General features: G+C 43.2%; 1 protein-coding gene across 2 annotated transcripts in view; it reads left to right on the top strand.

Moving 5' to 3' along the window:
• The window catches only part of EVA1A (eva-1 homolog A, regulator of programmed cell death), a 601323-nt gene that overhangs the window by 463346 nt on the left and 117979 nt on the right, over positions 1 to 19998 (top strand). The window contains exon 1 of one of the 2 annotated variants that reach the window (XM_082249890.1): positions 14088 to 14502. The exons of the other annotated variant lie outside the window; for it this stretch is intronic. The gene's annotated coding sequence lies outside the window, so the exon portion shown is untranslated. Of the gene's footprint in view, positions 1 to 14087; positions 14503 to 19998 lie in introns of those variants that run through there. 2 annotated transcript variants of the gene reach the window in all.

The raw sequence follows: 19998 nt of genomic DNA, 5'->3' as shown, positions 1-19998 counted from the left end.
ATATATACCATCATTTGTAGATGCAAAAGCTTTCCCGAAAGCAAGCTTTTGGGGATTTTTTACCAAAAATATGTAAGCAGAACACATATTGGTTTATGAAGAAATTTTTATTTTTTTTATTTTTTTATTATTATTTATTGGATATGTCCTATAGCAGAAAGTAAATAAATATTGTTTTTTTTTTTTTTAAACTTTTGGTCTTTTTTTTGTTTATAGAGCAAAAAATTAAAAATCCAGTGATTATCCAATATCACCAAAAGAAAGCTTTATTTGTGTGAAAAAAAGATATAGATTTTATATGGGTACAGTGTTGCATGACTGCGCAGTTGTCAGTTAAAGTAATACAGTGCCAAAAAGCAAAAAAAATGAAGGGGTGTAAAAAAGCAAAAAAAATGAAGGGGTGTAAATCTTCCAGATGGCAAGTGGTTAGAGTAGATGTAAAACCTAACTGAAAGATATATAGTTTATTAAAGCCCTGATTATCATAAATGATTTCCATTTATTTTAATACCTTTTTCTCAATATTTTCTCATGATTTGTTTAATCAAGGATAAATACATTTACAATTTTGTTTGTAACATGACAAAATGTGAAAAACTTCAAGGAGTATAAATACTTGGCACTGTACACAGCTATACCACTGACCGACCAAAGTGACATGGTTGTCTTCTCTACAAGCACCTGAGTAGACAGATCATATCTTTCCAAAAGATAACCATTCCTGAAATATTCTTAAATTGGCCATACACTTGTAGAATTTTGCTTACTTTTTCGTTTTAAGAATGTTCATTTGATTTCCTAATGCTTATTGGGGTAAAATCAAATTTGGTTTTCAACCACAGTGATGAGAAAATTTAAAAGGGTAGGATGGAACAATTTTCTCAAATGAATGCATTTTTACTTGTATGTGGCTTTCATTCGGGAAAGTCCATTCACTCCAAAATTGAAAATTAAAAGCAAACTAAATTTTCAAGTACTTTTGAATGACATTGGTCAAGCCGTCACATGTACTGAGAATTTTCGTAATTTATATTAGAAAATCGAATAGTTTATAAACAGCTTTAGCTGCTGTGATAGATATTCCCGAATGTGATTACAGTGTGTATCGATTGTCCTGCAAACAAAGAAGGTAAGAAGTGTAACTATGAAAGAGTTTCCTTTCATCAGAAGACAGAACAATGACTACAACTGTTGACTGATGGAATATAATCTACAGGGCAGTGCTGGTTTCACTTCAGGTTGGAGGAATGGAGTGGAACCAGTTGGTTAATGAATTGGACAAGTTTCAGTGTAGAACACATTTATGGGTGAATGAGTTGACAGGAGATTTGACTTACTAGGTTTTTTTTTTTTAAAGATGCACGGTCGCTAAATTGATCATTATCTACTTTATAATTATTCCTCAATGCATAGGTGCCTTACTCTGCAATTTATTGTTATCGCAGCAGCAGGAAGACTAATCACACATTACAACTGGTCACAATCAATCTGCAATGCATTTAGGAAATTTATGATCAACACTTTGTAGACCCGGTCACTATTATTTCATATACTGTATGTTTAAAGCTGATCAATGGCATAAATGAATATAGTCCTCTGTGTTCTTCCTTGTATCTTAGTGTTCTTTGTGTATTTCTTCCAGAACTCTGCAGTAATCCAGTGTAACCTTTACCTCCGTGCAGGATCTTCCTGAAATAAAGACCGCTCACTGCTGCCACCCCTCTATGTGTAGGGGGACTGGTCTTTTGTAACCCCCCCCCCCCCTGAAGTTTTCCTTGGGCAGCCTGTAGTGGGTGGAGCCTAATGAACCCCTCCCACAGCTTTGCTCTCTGCACAAGCTATGTACAGCACAGTAATATTACCGCTACTTTTATATGGTAATATCTGGGTTGGCATTTGGTGCACACAATGTATATTTAAGAGGAATATATTAAAATGAAATGCCCAGAGTTCAGCTTTAACCACTTCAGCCCCAAAAGGTTTTACCCCTTTTTTTTTTTTTTAAAAGCCCGAAGCGTGTGAAATCACACTCAAAAAAGACTTAGCACCCGGTGCATAAAAAAGTGCACACACGCAAACGTGAACACACAAAAACTGCACAGGGTGTGCGAAATGGTCTGGCCTCCGAAGAGGTTGGACCTATACCTTGATCCCCCGGGGCGCAAGACTCCTGACAGGGACTGAGGTACTTCCTATGGTTTGCCTGGCCGAAACCTGGCAAACCCCGTTCTCCAGGGGGACTGCCGAAACAGCCCACCCCAAGTACTGGGTGGGGCTCCCCCGAAGGGAGACCCCCATGAGAGAGGGCGAACTAAGCCAAAAGGCCATGTCCACCCCCTCCCAAGACTTTCAAGGTAGGCCCAGAGACCCACACCATACTCGTCGGGCAGGAAGAGAAGAGTAAAAGTGAAGTGACACACCACAAAGAAAAAAAAACACACAAACAAAAAAGGTGGGGGAGGGGAAGTGGAGGAGTGAATTAGTGCCTAAGTGAAAAACAAAGGCAGGCCTTCCGGCCGGAATAAAAATTCCTCTGGTCGAAGCCAAAAGGCCTTGCCCAAGAGGCAGGTGCTTAAAAAAGTGTGCGTAGGTGCAGTGACCATGGTGCCGAAAAACTCAAGGCAAGCTGCCCCTCACCAGTGAGAATTAAGGCACCCCTGGGCTGCCACCCCAGGGGCACATACACTACGGGCTTTTTCTACCCCGGCCCTAAGGCCAGACCGAGTGTAGCCCTAACCTACCAGGAGGCATCAGAACTTTAGACAGCTTAGGGTGAGCCTGCCTTCAACTGGGGACAAGCCTTTTGCAAGGCCAGATTCAACCCACGAGGAAAGGCCCTCCCACCGCCATCCGCCGTTCCTTACCAATCACATCCAGGAGCAGTACTAACTGGCCACAGATCCAGTTTTCTCGCTCCCTTCAAACTGGTAGGGGCGGACCCATTCAAATCAGGAAGGCATTGGAACCATCCGGCTTTCTCTGGTTTGGCCTACTCCGGTCCTCCAGTTACGCCCAGAGCGCCCCGGTTAACTTCGGCCACCACCGATACTAACCTTCAGGTTCCACTCCAACACTGATAAGAACAGATACTACACTTGATCTTAGCCAAAAGGCCGAGAAGGGGTTTTACCCCTTTAACCGGTTGCCGACTGCGCACAGTATATTTACTGCGGCAGTCAGCCCCGGCCAGGCAGAGTGACGTAGACCTACGTCGCTCGCCTGTCACTGGGATTGGAGCCAATAGTGGGCGAGCGCGCGCCCGCTGAGGCTCGTTCAGGGAGGAGTGCGGGCGTGTGATTTAAACAAGCCGCCTGTCATTCTCCCCATGTGTAAAAATGGAGATCAGACGGTTCTACTATGTAGAACCGTTGATCTTTGTTTTTACACCAATAGCCATGTCCCACTACAGTTAGAATCACGCCCCTAGGACACACTTAACCCCTCCCTGTCCAATACAGTTAACCCCTTCCCTGCCAGTGTCATTTTTGCAGTAACAGTGCATATACATAGCACTGATTACTGCAGTAATGTCACTGGTACCCCCAAAAGTGTCAAAAATGTCAGTCAAGGGTCCGATCTGTCCGCCGCAATGTCGCAGTACCGCAAAAAAAATCGCAGATCGCCGCCATTACTCGTTAAAAAAAAAAAAAAACACCAAAAATGACAAAAATCTTTCCCTTTGTTAGTAAACGCGATAACTTTTGCGCAAACCAATCAAAATACGCTTTTTGCGATTTTTTTTTTTACCAAACATATGTAGCATAAAACAATTTGGCCGAAAATGTTAAAAAATTTTGATTTTTACATTTTTTTGGGGGGGAATTTCATATAAAAAAAGTGTAAAATATTGTTATTTGTGCAAAAATTACGCTCTTTTTTTGTTTATAGCGCATGATCAAAAAATCGCACAGGTGATCAAATACCACCAAAAGAAAGCTCTGTTTGTGGGAAAAAAAGGACGTGAAATTAGTTTAGGTACAGCGTCGCACGACCGCGCAATTGTCCGTTAAAGTCACGCAGTAAAAAATTGCAAAAAAAACCCTGGTCAGGAAGGGGGTAAAATCTTCCGGGGCTTAAGTGGTTAATGACAGGCCATTTTTTGCAATACAACACTGCGTTAACTGACAATTGTGTGATCGTGCAATGCTGTACCCAAATAAAATTGATGTCCTTTTCTGCCAAATAGAGCTTTCTTTTGGTGGTATTTGATCACTTCTGCGGTCATATTTTTTGTGCTATAAAAAAAAAGAAAAGAAATAAAAGATCGTTAATTTAAAAAAAAAAAAAAAAAAACAATATATTTTACTATCTGCTATAAAACCTCCCAATAAAAAAAATCGAATTTCTTCATCAATTTTGTCCAATATGTATTCTGCTACATATTTTTGGTAAAAAAAAATTCCAACTAGCGTATATTGATTGGTTTGCGCAAAAGTTATTGCGTCTACAAACGATGGGATATTCTTATGGCATTTTTCTTTATTTTATTTTACTAGTAATGGCGACGATCAGCGATTTTTAGCAGGACTGTGACATTGCGGTGGACAAATCGGGCACCTAACTGACACTTTTGGCACTTTTTTGGGAACCAGTGACATTTATATAGTATTCCGTGCTAAAATTCTGCATTGTTACTGTACTAATGACACTGGCAGGGAACGGGTTAACAGGGATGATCAAAGGGTTAACTGTGTGCCTAGCTGGTGTTTGCTAACTGTGTGGGAGGTGCTTTGACCTAATTAAGGCAGAGATCAGTATTTCTGCTTAGCAGGAACACAAGATCTCCATCCTCTTCCCTGTCAGAATGGCGATCTGTTTGTTTACATAGGCAGATCGCCATTCTGCCTCTTTGGGCATGGGGACAAGATGCTTTGGGGTGGGGGGCCCCCTCTGCCACAAAGCACCCCCCCATGTTGAGGGCATGTGGCCTGGTATGGTTCAGGAGGGGGGAGTGCTAGCTCATTCTCCCCCCCCCCTTTCCTGGCCTGCCAGGCTGCATGCTCAGAAAAGGGTCTATTATTGGTTTTGGGGGAGGGGGGCCCCATGCCATATTTTTACATTTTGGTGTGGGGTTGCCTTTAAAATCTATACCAGACCCAATAGGGGGGGGGGGGGGGGGGACTTCATGCTGTTTTTTTTTTTCAGAATTTTCTATTGCCAGAATTGGTTTGTTTACATTTCAGCTGTCAGTGGGGAAGCCCACTGACAGCTGATGAGTCATCGGTCCTTAGGGACACAGAGGCCGGCTTCCTGGCCCGCTGCTTAACCATCAGCTATTCTTCACACAATTAGAATTGGTCGATCATCTTTTAAACAATCCAAATTTGGAATTCGTTAGAAAATAATTAAACTAAAAGAAAATGTAACTAAAATGAAACATAACGAATTCTGAAACAAAATGCATTCCGAAACTAAACAAAATTAGTAACAAAATTAGTAACATAACTAATTTATCCGAGACTAAATGAAAGAAATTTTTCTTTGTGCGCAGGTCTTCTGCGCATGTAGACAGGTGCAGGTTTTCCTTCCATTCAGTAGGTGGCACTGTGCCATTATACAAATGGATTGGCGTTTTTTAGCTAAGTTGTCCCCTCATGTCTGAAGAAGACATCTGAGAAGACATCTGTCTGTGTGTGTGGTCTTTCCCTGATTTGATATCCTAGGCCCCATCTACACGCATGTGTAAGATGAAGTGCATCACGTCATGCACTTAATTTCCTACATGCGCTGTGTGACGCTAATGGCACCTGTTGGGGGAGGCACCCTTTCCTTTCCTTCCTTTCCCTTCCCTGAGATCTCTTGAGATCTGTGAAGGAACTATTGAATGTAATAAATGTAATTTTCTACAGCTCAAGACCTGTGCTTCAGCTTTCGCATGCGCAGTAATACTGAGAGATCTCGTAGTTTAAGTAAAGGATTTCCCAGAAGGCAATAGAGATATTGCCATCCCAGGGGGCATTGATGTGGCCAGGGCTACGTCACCACTGCCTTCAGGGAAACTAAAAAGTGCAAAAGGGATAAAAAAAGTTAACTAAAGCAGAAAAACATAAAAATGTGTTATGTTATTTCAGATCAGCCTGCAAAGATATGTGTAGCCATGTTAGTACATATCACCTCAGCTGTGGCGCAACGACATTTACAGTATCTCACAAAAGTGAGTACACCCCTCACATTTTTCTAAATATTTTATTATATCTTTTCATGTAATGACACTTTGTTACAATGTAAAGTAGTGAGCGTACAGCTTGTATAACAGTGTAAATTTGCTGTCCCCTCAAAATAACTAAACACACAGCCATTAATGTCTAAACCGTTGGCAACAAAAGTGAGTACACCCCTAAGTGGAAATGTCCAAATTGGACCCAAATAGCATTTTCCTTCCCGGTGTCATGTGACTCATTAGTGTTACAAGGTCTCAGGTGTGAATGGGGAGCAGGTGTTTTAAATATGGTGTTATCGCTCTCACTCTCTCATATTGGTCACTGGAAGTTCAACATGGCACCTCATGGCAAAGAACTCCCTGAGGATCTTTAAAAAAGAATTGTTGCTCTACATAAAGATGGCCTAGGCTATATGTTTGCCAGGACCCTGAAACTGAGCTGCAGCACGGTGGCCAAGACCATACAGCAGTTTAGCAAGACAGGTTCCACTCAGAACAGGCCTCGCCATGGTCAACCAAAGAAGTTGAGTGCATGTGCTCAGTCATATCCAGAGGTTGTCTTTGGGAAATAGACGTATGAGTGCTGCCAGCATTGCTGCAGAGGTTGAAGGGGTGAGGGGTCAGCCTGTCAGTGCTCAGACCATACGCCGCACACTGCATCAAATTGGTCATCATGGCTGTCATCCCAGAAGGAAGCCTCTTCTAAAGACGATGCACAAGAAAGCCCGCAAACAGTTTTCTGAAGACAAGCAGACTAAGGACATGGATTACTGGAACCAAGTCCTGTGATCTGATGAGACCAAGATAAACTTATTTAGTTCAGATGGTGTCAAGTGTGTGTGGCGGCAACCAGGTAAGGAGCACAAAGACAAGTGTGTGTTGCCTACAGTCAAGCATGGTGGGGGGGGGGGGGCGTCATGGTCTGGGGCTGCATGAGTACTGCCAGCACTGGGGAGCTACAGTTCATTGAGGGAGCCACGAATGCCAACATGTACTGTGGCACATGTAAACAAGCCCTAAGTCTCTATTTTTTTTTTTTTTTTTTTAACTTCTTTTAACAGACCAAAAGCAGTGTCAGTTAGAGGGTTGGGAGTCTGGGACCAACCATTTTGCTTGCAAAGGTCAGGTTTCATTCATATAGTTGAAACCTTTGTCCCAAAAGGAAAAAAAAAAAGTTTCTTTAGCTGCTTTAACTTGTTACCACTTACTGTATGTAAAGTCATACCTCTTTTGTGATTGGAACAATGGATGTCTATTAGAAATCTATGTAGGCATAGGACACCCCCCCCCCCCCCCCGCCACGTCCCCTTAAAGAAGAATCATATAAATAAAATAAAAAAATGAGTTAAACCCGTGTTTTTTTACCACTATTATTCCTTTATACTGTCTTTTGAAATTAACAAATGCAGCAATTTATAATTTGGATGAAAGATTTAGCAATGTGAAACACTTTTTGAAAAATAAATAGTGCATTTTATATACAACTAGATAGATCAGACCAAAATGAGAGACAAATGAGGAGGAAAGAGGGACTTTGTTCCAAATCAGGGACAGTCCCTAAAAATCAGGGACAGTCCCTAAAAATCAGGGACAGTTGGATTCTATGTGTAAAGTCCATCTAAATCTACTAGTCTATCTAACGCTACCCTATCCACAGGTTGACAGTCCTGCTGTCTATGGGTGGTTCCATAGTGCTCCTCCATAGATACAGTGGAAGAGTGAGTGTAGCCACTTAATGGCAAGAAGTGAGTTACTGGCCAAATCACCAGTTGAAAATAAAAGAAAAGAAGTCTAAGAAAAATAAAACGAATATAACCACTACATCTAAGGACCAGTAAGATGAAATATAATACATTTTGCATCTGGGTTTAGAAATGCTTTGTTCAATGCCGAAAAAACAATTGTCAAATGCACAGTTAGGATTTGCTAATCAGGAACTGCTGGAAATGGTTCACATTGGGTCACTTAAGGCAAAATCAATTGAAAGATCTTCATTTTTTTGGACTGCTCATTTCTTCCATATTTCCGCTAAGTAAAACCCAACAGGAAGTCAAACTGCTAGTAGAAGGCTGACTGTTCTACTGATAGAATTAACCAGTGTACATATCAGACAGAGAGACGGGATGGTGCTGCTTGTCCTGGCGTGAAGTTGCTCAGACGAAGCATCTCTTAAAGTGTTGTGTGATCTGATTGTCCCTGGCATGGTTAATAAAGCATGATTAAGCTCTCGCTGCTCTTCTTCCATTGCCCCAGGCTGCTGGAGGCCGGTACTGTGTATGTCAGAACGGAGATTGCATTTTCAGAGCTACGGCAAGACGGCCGGAGAATTCCGGTTTATATTTTTGAGGAATATCGTGCCAGTAAGACTTTCCAACGGCGAAATTCAATTGAGGCCATTGTCATTTGAACTGATGGACCATTGTTACAAGGTGTGTTTTTTTATGTAATATTTATCCTAAAAGGCATGTGTAGTTTAACCAGTTCTGGACCGGAAGGATTTGCCCCCTTAATGACCAGGCCATTTTTTGCGATTCGGCACTGCGTTCCTTTATTGGAAAATTGCTCGGTCGTGCGATGCTCTACTAAAAAAAAATTGATGTCCTTTTTGTCCCACAAATAGAGCTTTCTTTTGGTGGTATTTGATCACCTCTGCGATTTTTATTTTTTGCGCTATAAACAAAAAAATAGCGACAATTCTGGAAAAAAAAACAAAAAAAAAATATTTTTCACATTCTGCTATATAACATTCCCAAAAAAAAAAAATTTTAAAGTCTAATTTTTTCAGGACAATTTGTATCTTGCTACACATTTTTGGTAAAAAAAAAAATCACAATAAGTGTATTTTCATTGGATTGTGCAAAAGTTATCGCGTCTACAAACTAGGGGAAAGAGTTATGTCATTTTTATTTATTTTTACTAGTAATGGCAGCGATCTGCAATTTTTAGCGGGACTGCGACATTGTGGTGGACAGATTGGACCCCTAACTGACATTTTTGACACTTTTGGGGGGACCAGTGACATTACTACAGTAATCAGTGCTAAAAATATGCACTGTTCCTGTAATAATGGCAGGGAAGGGGTTAACCTAGTGGGTGCTCAAGAGGTTAAATGTGAGCCTAGAGGAGTGTTTCTAACTGTGGGGGGGGGGGGGCTTTTGAAATGGTCATGGAGAACTGTGATTCTACATAGAAGAATCACAGGCGCTCTGTGAAGATTCCAGAGAGAAGAACGGTCGGCTGTGTTTACAACAGCCGACCGTTCTTCTCTCTCAGCGGGGAGCAATCGCGGGTAGCCGGCGGCAATTTCGACCGCCAGCCCCGTGCATCAGATTCCCCGCTGCCGAGTGGGGGCAGGGGCGCGCCGGCCCCCTAGCACCAAGCGCGTGACCGACGTACCCCTATGTTGCCTACGTGGGTTCGCACAGGAGGGGCTGCCTGCCTATACTGCGGTGGGCAGTCCTTAAGTGGTTAAAGCCCAATTCCAAGCAAATAATGTTTGTCTAGAGGGAACCAAAAGAAATTACGAAATTATGTACTTGCCCAATGCTCAACTCCTCCCTACAGCTAGACCAGTCCCTGCAGTGTCTGCACCCCCATGTTCAACTAGTCTATCGTCCAGGCACTAAAAAGACCAGAGCAGAGTCCAAAGCTGAGAGACAATCTACCACTGGATTGTGGGGGAGAGCAGTCTGCTGGAGAATCAGGTAAGTAAAACTGTTTCTTCTCTACCCTAGACAGAACAAGCACTAACCCTTGTAATGTGGCCAAGTGCCAGGACAAGGTAATCTAGAGCCCAGAGTGTATATGCCAAACCCCCCCTCCCCCAAGATGTATAAGCATTATCTGTCAGCAAACCCCCCCCCCCCCAAAAAAAAAAAAACTGAGCATGAATACCCTCTAAGAATAAATTCCCCCTTCTCCCTGTACAAATCTACCCTGCTGCTGAAATCCCCCCTCCCAGTACAAATCTTTGCCCCCCCCCCTCCCCCAATTCCCCCCAGCACAAATGCCACCCTTCCCCAAAACAATTACACCTCCTAGCACAAATACTCTACCCCTAAAATTTCCCCTTCAAGTACAAATCCTCTCCCCCCCACTACAAATACCCCCTTCCAGCACAAATACCCCCCCATTTCCCCCTCCTAGCACAAATCCCCCCTCTCCCTAAATTTCCCTTCCTAGCACAAACACCCCCCAATCATCTCTAATTGCACCCCCCCCCCCAAAAGAGAAAATTCCCCTGCTAGCACAACCCCCCCCCCCCACCACCACCACCATATCACCTCTTCTAGCACAAAGCCTCAAATCTCCCCTTCTAGAACAAATCCTTTTCCCCCATCCCAAAACAGATACCCTTAAATCACCACTCCTAGCACACCCTCCCAAATGTCCCCTCCTACAACAATTCTTACCCCCTGCCACTCCCCAAATCCCCTCCCCCTAATCTCCTCTAAGCACCCCCCCACCTCACATGATACCACAGTGCCCAGGGCAGCCAACCCTCCTGCCTACCCCTTGTCCCGGCCCTGACCGCACTGCAAGGCATAGTTTGTAATTTTCCCTGAATTGGGCTTTAACATTGTTGACATTCAGGGTGAAGTGACAGGTTCTCTTCGTAGTGCACCCCCCCCCCCCCAAATAACTGATGCCTACCTTGCCCACTGCTTCATCCATCTGTCAAAGCTGGCCATAGACTAATTGAAATTCAGCCAGTTTAGCAGGGACCGGGCAAATGAGTGAGTGGTCTGCTTGACAGAAGGTGATTGAATAATTTCTGTCGAAGGGATATGCTGGAAAACTTTTAGCCAGTAATCTGTGTTTTCTGCCAGCTGTGTTTCCCACTGTCAGAATACACTGACACTGAGATTCGCTAAAACTGGTGCACTCACAATCTGGTACAGCTGTGCAAGGTAGCCAATCAACTTCTTACTTCAGCTTGTTTAATTAGGCTTTGGCAAAAAACCCTCGTTCACATTGAAGTGAGTCCATCTAAACTTGCACGATTTCAAAGCTGCATTTTAGTCCAACTTCGGGGGCGACTTCAAAGACATCTCTGCGAGTTCATGCACAAATGTCTATCTAAATCGCCCCTGAAGTCATCAAAAATAGTGCAGGAACTACTTTTCTAAATCAGTTCAGAGCTGCAAAGGCATCACACCGATTGGGACGCTCCCATTGCCGGCAATAGGCTGTGATTTGACCTGTCAAATCGAATGTCGAATAGGGCCAATGGGAACTGGGGCTGAAACCTGGAAGCTGCTTAGTTTCTATGCAGAGTTGCCCCAGATTTTGCACTCGTCAGCTTTGGTAAAACCCCAATGTCCTGGCAAGGGTGGCTAAATTAAACAAAAAAAATCTATGGCCAACTTAGGTGTGGGGTCTTTTTATGAGCGCTTCAAAAGAAAAAAATGTTTACAGTCATGGTTCCATTGCTCCCAGGGATCTGCTGACAGACATAATCATATAGATCAGCCAGACTACTTATATTGAGGGAGGGGGGATAATAAGACTCTGAAGTGGTATTCTAATTGTATTTCTGCTGGCCATACATGCATAGATATTTTCCGTTCAGTTTGCAGCTGAATGAAAGAAATCTAACATATTCCTCCATCCATGTTAAACAGAGTGATGAAGGAATCCCACCTGCATTGGCTGTAGGAATACCTGAACAGGAAGGAGCGAGTGTGTCACTTGAGTGACAGCTTGGAGTCTGCTGGGACCACTGTCATCACATCCAAGACGGTGGTACCCAGTTCTGGGCTTTCCAATATCTATATGTACAGGAAAGGATTTGTTAAATGCAGCTATAATCTTACACAAAGTCACCAAAATTGAATGATCTGGCGATCATCTCTCAGGGGGGATCTGGATCTCCCCTTGCCTATTGACTCCAATGCATTTCTTCAAAATGTGGCTCTTTTTTTTTTGCCAAAATCTAGTGAAGTGAAAGCAGTCAGTTTTGCTTATCCCTACTGGACGGCTGCTGTCACATCAAGCAACAATCTAATATCTGTAAATTCTCCCCAACTTTCATACTGATCCTGCTGATTGGCAAATAAATTGGATTTTTCTGATATTGAGATAAGTAGGAGCTGGGCATGCGTTTGCGTGGTACAAACATGCACAATCGCCCTATGTTTGTAGCATGATTTTAATGCTGTAGACGCTTTAATCCTTCTAATTGTTCTACCCAAGTCCAACTGATTTGTCAACTGCTGGACCCAGACATGAAATTTCTGTTTGATTGCACAATTGCCCTATGTTTGTAGTGTGATTTAATTGCTGTAGGCACTTTTAAAGTTCTGATTGTTCCACTCAAGTCCAACTAATGGGTCAACTGCTGGACCCAAAGAGATTGGTAGGGCAGGAGACTGTCATCTCTCAGACTCGTCTGGGTTACGGCCCTATGTTTGTAGCATGGTTTAAATGCTATAGACACTTTTTTATCTGTCTGATTGTTCCACCTAAGTTTAATTGGTCAACTGCTGGACCCAAAGGGATTGTTGGGGCAGGAGACTATCATCTCTCAGACTCGCCTGGGTTACGGCCCTATGTTTGTAGCATGGTTTAAATGCTATAGACACTTTTTTAATCTGTCTGATTGTTCTACCCAAGTTTAATTGGTCAACTGCTGGACCCAAAGATATGAGATTGTCTATTGATCGACAATTGCCCTATGTTTGTAGCATGATTTAAATGCTGTAGTCACTTTTATATGTCTGATAGTTCTACCCACGTCCAATTGATTGGTCAACTGCAAGAGCCATAAAGGTTGTTGATTGATCTGTCAAAAACCAGCCAGGGCAGGAGACTGTCATCTCTCAGACTCGTCTGGGTTACGGCCCTATGATTGTAGCATGGTTTAAATGCTATAGACACTTTTTTAATCCGTCTGATTGTTCTACCCAAGTTTAATTGGTCAACTGCTGGACCCAAAGATATGAGATTGTCTATTGATCGAACAATTGCCCTATGTTTGTAGCATGATTTAAATGCTGTAGTCACTTTTATATGTCTGATAGTTCTACCCACGTCCAATTGATTGGTCAACTGCAAGACCCATAAAGGTTGCTGATTGATCTGTCAAAAACCAGCCAGGGCAGGAGACTATCATCTCTCAGACTCGTCTGAGTTATGGCCCTATGATTGTAGCATGGTTTAAATGCTATAGACACTTTTTTAATCTGTCTGATTGTTCTACCCAAGATTAATTGGTCAACTGCTGGACCCAAAGATATGAGATTGACTATTGATCGAACAATTGCCCTATGTTTGTAGCATGATTTAAATGTTGTAGGCACTTTTATCTGTCTAATAGTTCTACCTAAGTCCAATTGATTGGTCAACTGCAAGAGCCATAAAGGTTGTTGATTGATCTGTCAAAAACCAGCCAGGGCAGGAGACTGTCATCTCTCAGACTCGTCTGAGTTACGGCCCTATGATTGTAGCATGGTTTAAATGCTATAGACACTTTTTTAATCTGTCTGATTGTTCTACCCAAGATTAATTGGTCAACTGCTTGACCCAAAGATATGGGATTGTCTATTAATCGAACAATTGCCCTATGTTTGTAGCATGATTAAATGCTGTAGGCACTTTTATATGTCTGATAGTTCTACCCACGTCCAATTGATTGGTCAACTGCAAGACCCATAAAGGTTGTTGATTGATCTGTCAAAAACCAACCAGGGTAGGAGACTGTCATCTCTGGGGCTCCCCTGGGTTACTGCCAGGGTCTTCAGGAGAGAAACCTAAGCCATGAGGTGGCTGTGTGTATGTATTCTGCCAGTGAGTGATAAAAGGCAGAGCTGGTCCCTGTTCCCAGTTTGCACTAGCACTTGGAAGAGCAGGGAGGGGTGGAGGAGGCAGGACTGGAATGGGAGGAGAGAATTCAGAGTATTGTAAAGAGGTTGGAGGAAATGAGACAACCTCTCGCTCTCTCTGACTTTTTTTTTTTTTTCAAAGTCTATCACACTCCAGGCTTTCTAGCAAATGTTTCTGCTTATAGACTTAGCTGGACTGTGTGTGTGTGTCTGGGATCACTTGTACTCTGAGAGTGTGCATGCATTGTAAGCCTTGGCTGCTGCCTCTGTGCTGCTCTGTTTTAATTTAAGCTGCTGCTCTCGGTCCTCATTTATTGCATTCATTGAGAGAATTATAGGATAACTGTAGGAAAGCGCCAGGAATTTAACAAGAGGTGGATGCTGCTTTACCTGCTGCAAGAAGAGAGTGGCTGGCTGGATAAGTCTTGTACCTATTGTTGGGGGATTCTAGATGTCTGCTGGACCAACTTTGCTGAGCTTGGAGGAAGCAAAGGACAATCTGACCTTACGGGGATAAAGGTAGGATTTAATGAAGTGCTCAATATCTTGGAATGATGTTAGGCTGGTGTCCGATGGGCAATTTTGATGGTAGAAACGAATCGCCAGCAGTGGGATTGCTAAAAAACCGCCTGTGTGTGCGCCTAAAAAAATTGCTCGCCCGATCGCTGTAGTGTCACAATTGCTAGCGATGGGAGCAACACCTCGCTGTCTTAGCTACAGTGGAAGTGATTCCATAGGGACAAACAAGCAGCCTCTTGGTGATCCTGCTGCTGGTGATTTCAACAAATTGCTGGCGGCAGAGTTGCCAGTCTGACATCAGCCCTACTTTTTTATTTACTTTGTTGCAAAATTATTGACCAAAACAAAGTACCTCTTTGGCTGTTCAACTTTTCTTAATATGGGGGGTCCTTGACGTTACCAAAGGGTCATAAATAATTTTCAGTGAATGTACTATTACAGAAAGCTGCCAGAGACTAAAGACATGCAACAGGAGATGGTCAAAGACTATAGGCATGCTACATGAGATGGGCAAAGACTACTGGCAGGCTACCTGAGATGGTCAAAGACTGTAGGCATGCTACATGAGATGGTCAAAGACTACTGGCAGTCAACAACAGATAGTCAAAGACTATGGGCATGCTACAAAAGATGGTCAAAAGCTATGGTTATGCAAAAAGAGATGCTCAGAAATGATGGGCATGCTACAATAAATGGTTCGAGACTATGGGCATGCTAGAGGAAATGGCAAAAGACTCTGTTAAAAGAGAGGGTCAAAGACTATGGGCATGCTAGAGAAAATGGCAAAAGACTCTGTTAAAAGAGATGGTCAAAGACTATGGGCATGCTACAAGGGATAGTGAAAGACTTTGGGCATTCTACAAGTGATGGTCAGACCCCAGGCATGCATCAGGAGATAGTTAGAGACTCCAGACATGTTTTAGGAGGAGTTGGAGATTGGGGACCTTTTTTTAGGAGACCATCATAGACTGGAGACATGTTATATTAGACTGCTGAAGATCACTGCTCCAATGGTCTCCATTTGTTCTCCCTATAGCCCCCTTAAAAACTAGTACCACATTTAGTTTTTCTCTTCTGAAGATTCATTGAAAAAATCAGAGTGCAAAAAACAATCAAAGGGATGAACAGCACAGAAAAATTGTGTGAAAAAATAAACTAAACTTTCTTTGCTGGCATGAGTAAGAACATGGGTAAGGAAAACTCAGACTATTGACAGCAGTGACCCGAAGGGCCACACTATAAGTGCCAAAGGGGTGTATGTGGCCCCTGAGGTTGGGCTCCCAAGATTTACAGGATTTATTGACTGTTAATACTTACCTTTTTAAACACTCTATTTCTCCGTATGTGGGAAAAAAGGCAAAATCTGCTAGAAAAATTGGCTAACAGACAAGCCAATCAATTTGTGAATCCATTTTTTTTTTTTGGTAACTCGCAGATTTTTGATACGGTCAAATATGCGCAGGCAGATTTGCCCGATTTGCTGAAATTCACACAGCTTGCCAACTCATGCTTTTAGGATTTGTGAATTGTAGAATTCTCTCCATGGGGTAGACCAATGTACAGGAATGTATTCCCAAAGACAAGGGAATTTTGCCTCTTTTCCCTGATCCATGAACCATTCACTTAACTCTTATTACATATTAGCCTTGTGATCCAGGCAGTAATAGGAGCCAGCAATGTGATATCTTTTCCAGGGACACTTTTCTATTGAGGTATCTAAACTTGGCACTTTTACAGGACCGCAGGGTGCTAAGAGCCAGCTGTGATGTGTTTATTTACTTGTAATGGAAGTACTTCCCCTGCATTTTTAATGCCATCCTTCAGAAAATATACAATTAAAGGCTCAGAGAATATTAAAAGGTGACGAGAATACCATCCATCAATTGGGGCCCATTTACATTTGTGCATTGCATTAAGTTAGCCCCCTGAAACCAATGAGCCTCCAATGTACCAAAATATCCCCAAAATAGGGCATGTCGCAAAATTTTACTTCCAGCTGTGTCTCTAGGACAGGCTGTAAAAGAAAATCCCCTGAAGGGACACAAATAAAAAAATGACAGTGTTCTTAATCATTCCCTAATCTTTCCAAGCCAAAATAATTTGACTACATACTTTCATGTATACATACTATTCACATTTGCTAAAGTAAACTGAGAAGCAGTTAGGGTGAAACTTTATTGGCTGTGCGATTCATTTTGATGCATCAAAATGAAAATGCTTAAGACCCTTTTCACTCTGCTGAGTCAGATCAGAACAGAAATGGATGTCACACATGAGACATCCATGTCTGTTGCATTTTTGTCCCCCTCCATCTTGTCACATAGGAAACAGACAATCCCATGTGACCCCAATGGATGAAGTAGTATTCCAGGCTAAACCTAGCTAGTCTTAAAATGCTCCCTCTCTCCTAACACCTATGCTGATTAACTTGTGCAAGAAAGATGTATATACCTATCTATTTTCAGGCTGCTCTGGTCCAATCTGTTGGAATGGATTGCAGCAGCTGCAGGGGAGAGGTGGCAGCGCCTACAACTGCTGGACCATTGGAGCCTATGGGTGATGTCACTGCTCTCAGAATTTCCAGCTGTTGTTGAGTGCTTTCTCCTACCCCTGTAGCTGCCGCTGGCTGACACAAGGGATCACATTACTGGACCAAAGTGGGCTGAAAATAGGTAAGTATATTCACTTTTCTTACACGGGTTAGTCAGCATAGGTGTTAGGAAGAGGGAGGGAGCATTTTTAAAACTAGTTTGATTTAGCCAGGAATCCTACTTTAAGGCTGGGTTCACACCTAATGCAGGTGCAGCTCAGAGCAGGGGTCTGGTGCGTCCTTGTTCTCCATTTCAGGGATGAATCAGTCCTGAATTTTTGCCCAGATTTGGACCTGAAACAGAGCCAAAGATGCACAGGACCCCTGTGCAATCTGCTCCGCAGCAGCCATGGAGATGTGTAAACTGGCTCCATTGAGAGCCGGTCACAATCTCCTGTCATGCGAATTGGATGCGGGGAGACCAGCATCCAATTCACATAAGTGTAAACCCAGCCTAAATGGAAATAACAGTGTGTCTACATATCTTCCACCCAAAGAGTCATATTGCAGGCCATCTAATGACGGGTCAAAAACAGTGACAGAACACTTCTGTGAAAGGGTCCTAATTCTGCCATAGATATCTGAAGGTGACCATTTGTGATTAGCCCGTGAGGAAGGTGTACTTCTGACACTTCATTCCTGATTTATCGGGGAAAACAAAAGTGATCAGACGCAGTTTTCTGACATCTCTGAGGGCTTCTCTTACTGACCTGCCTCATATGACATTGTCTGATGTTACCCTATAGACCTAGAGCATGGGTGCTCTACCTTTGGGAGTCATGCTTGTAACTGTCAGCCTTGCAATGCTTCATGGGACTTGTAGTTCTGCAACAGCTGGGGGGGGGGGGGCACAGGTTGAGCACCCATGACCTAGAGGCTCTTCATCTTAGAAAGAAAAAAATAAGTCAACGGTTACAAATACTGTAGCTGCTGGCTTTTAATAGGAGACTTACCTGTCCAGAGATCCAGCGCTGTTCTCACCTGGTCCAGTTCTTCCAGTCCATGGTGCCGGCTGTCACACCTTGCGGCTTCACAACTGGCTTCCCACTGCGCATGCGTGAGCTGCGTTGTGCATAGTGAATAGTCCTGTGATGTGTCCCAGAAGGCTGTGGGCGGGAAGGGGAAAGCTCCCCTGCAAAAAAAAGGGTGCTAAATGTGGTAGAGGAAGGTGTGGGGGGGAGTACATCCCCTTTTGAGTGACGTTCAGCTTTAAGATCTCCTTGCAAACCATTCAAAACAAGCCACTTTCATTAAGTATCAATTTTCGTAAGAGTGACTTATGGCAGTGTGATAATGCATGCTTTACAAGTCCTATCTTTAGGTGGCTTTACAGATCCGCAACAGCTGGAGGGCCACAGGTAGAGCACCCATGCTCTAGGTCTACAGGATAACATTGTAACGTGAAATTTTGCACACGTTAATGTGTATTGCATTAATGCAGCCCATTTATCTGAATGGGCTGCCAATGATAACAATGCACACGAAAACACGCATGTCTCTTTTTAAATGCAGTGAAGTACTACACTGGGTATGCACGTTGTGGTGCTCTGTGATAAGTAGTCCCTTGCACTCTACTGTACAGTGCGTTTGTGTATTTCTTACAATGAGCCTGGGTTCACACATATGCGATGTGTGAACCAGCGTGATTCTCGCAGGCAGTTCACACTGCCCTCTATGAACCAATGTGGGTGTCAATACAAAGTTAATGACACCCCCCAGATCGGTTCGCAGATCACAGTGCCAACTGTGAGCCTGGGTTCACATTTATGCGATGTCAGACATTGTATGTGATTTGTACCGCATTGCTCTGCAGATCACATGCGATGTCTGTGCAATGCAAATTCAGCCATACAGTTGTGTTGGATTTGCATGAAAAAGGGGCAGAAACCCCCCCCCCCTTCCGTACTGGAATTGGATCGCATTGGTGTCTGATTCCTGTTCGAATTCACACTTCACACTGCGATCTTCAAACCAATCTGGGGGTGTCATTAACTTTGAATTGACGCCCACAGCGGTTCACAGAGGGCAGTGTGAACTGCCTGCGGGGGGAGATGCGATGCGGGAACCCACACTAGAATCGCGCTGGTTCGCGTATCGCATATGTGTGAACCCAGGCTGAATTTGGACAGGAATCGGATCCCATGGTTGTGAACACTCATGCGATCCTTATTCCAGTGCAGGGAAAAAAAAAAGATTCCTGCACCTTTTTCGTGAGAATCCAATGCGAGTTCAGCCATACAACTGCATGGCTGAATTTGAATTGCACAGACATTGCATGTGATCTGCACAGCAATGCGATGCGAACCACATGCGATGTCTGACATTGCATATGTGGGAACCCAGGCTTAATGGCCCCACAATGCGCCATGCATAGAGCTGGTGCATTGGCTACATAGGTTTTAGCACGCATTGGCGCAGTGCACAGGGATGAATGAACCCTTAATACCTTATATATGACCGTCTCTTCTCCATTCATACCCTGACTTAGTTATCTTCTGACTTTTCGGCACTCATTCATTTCCCCAGCTCTCTGGAAGAGATTGAGAGCCTGTGGAATGTATCGTGTTACTTGGGGTTTCATCTGGTGTGTTTGCTGTAATCTCACTGAGGATGTCCAGACATCTAATACACAAGGCTGCTGTGTCTTGTTCAGGAACAGAACTTTGTCGAACTTTCCTTTATCACTAGACAGGCAAACCTTGGACAAGCAAAGTGGAAGCCTGCATGAGCTGGATTATGTATTGGGAAGAAGCACATTGAAGCGTAGTATTACTTTCCTAAAATAGAAGGTATCCCCATGTCATCGCATCATCACAAATCCAAGAAATAAGGGATTCGTTCCCAATTTAAGGCGAGTGGGCGGAGCCATGTAAATTACTTTATTCCCTGGGGCTAGCTGTGCTTTC

Source organism: Pelophylax lessonae (assembly GCF_965119305.1).
Source record: "Pelophylax lessonae genome assembly, chromosome: 3".
Taxonomy (NCBI): Eukaryota; Metazoa; Chordata; class Amphibia; order Anura; family Ranidae; genus Pelophylax; species Pelophylax lessonae.
The sequence above is the reverse complement of the archived record's forward strand: the minus strand, read 5'-3'. Positions and strand labels throughout refer to the sequence as shown.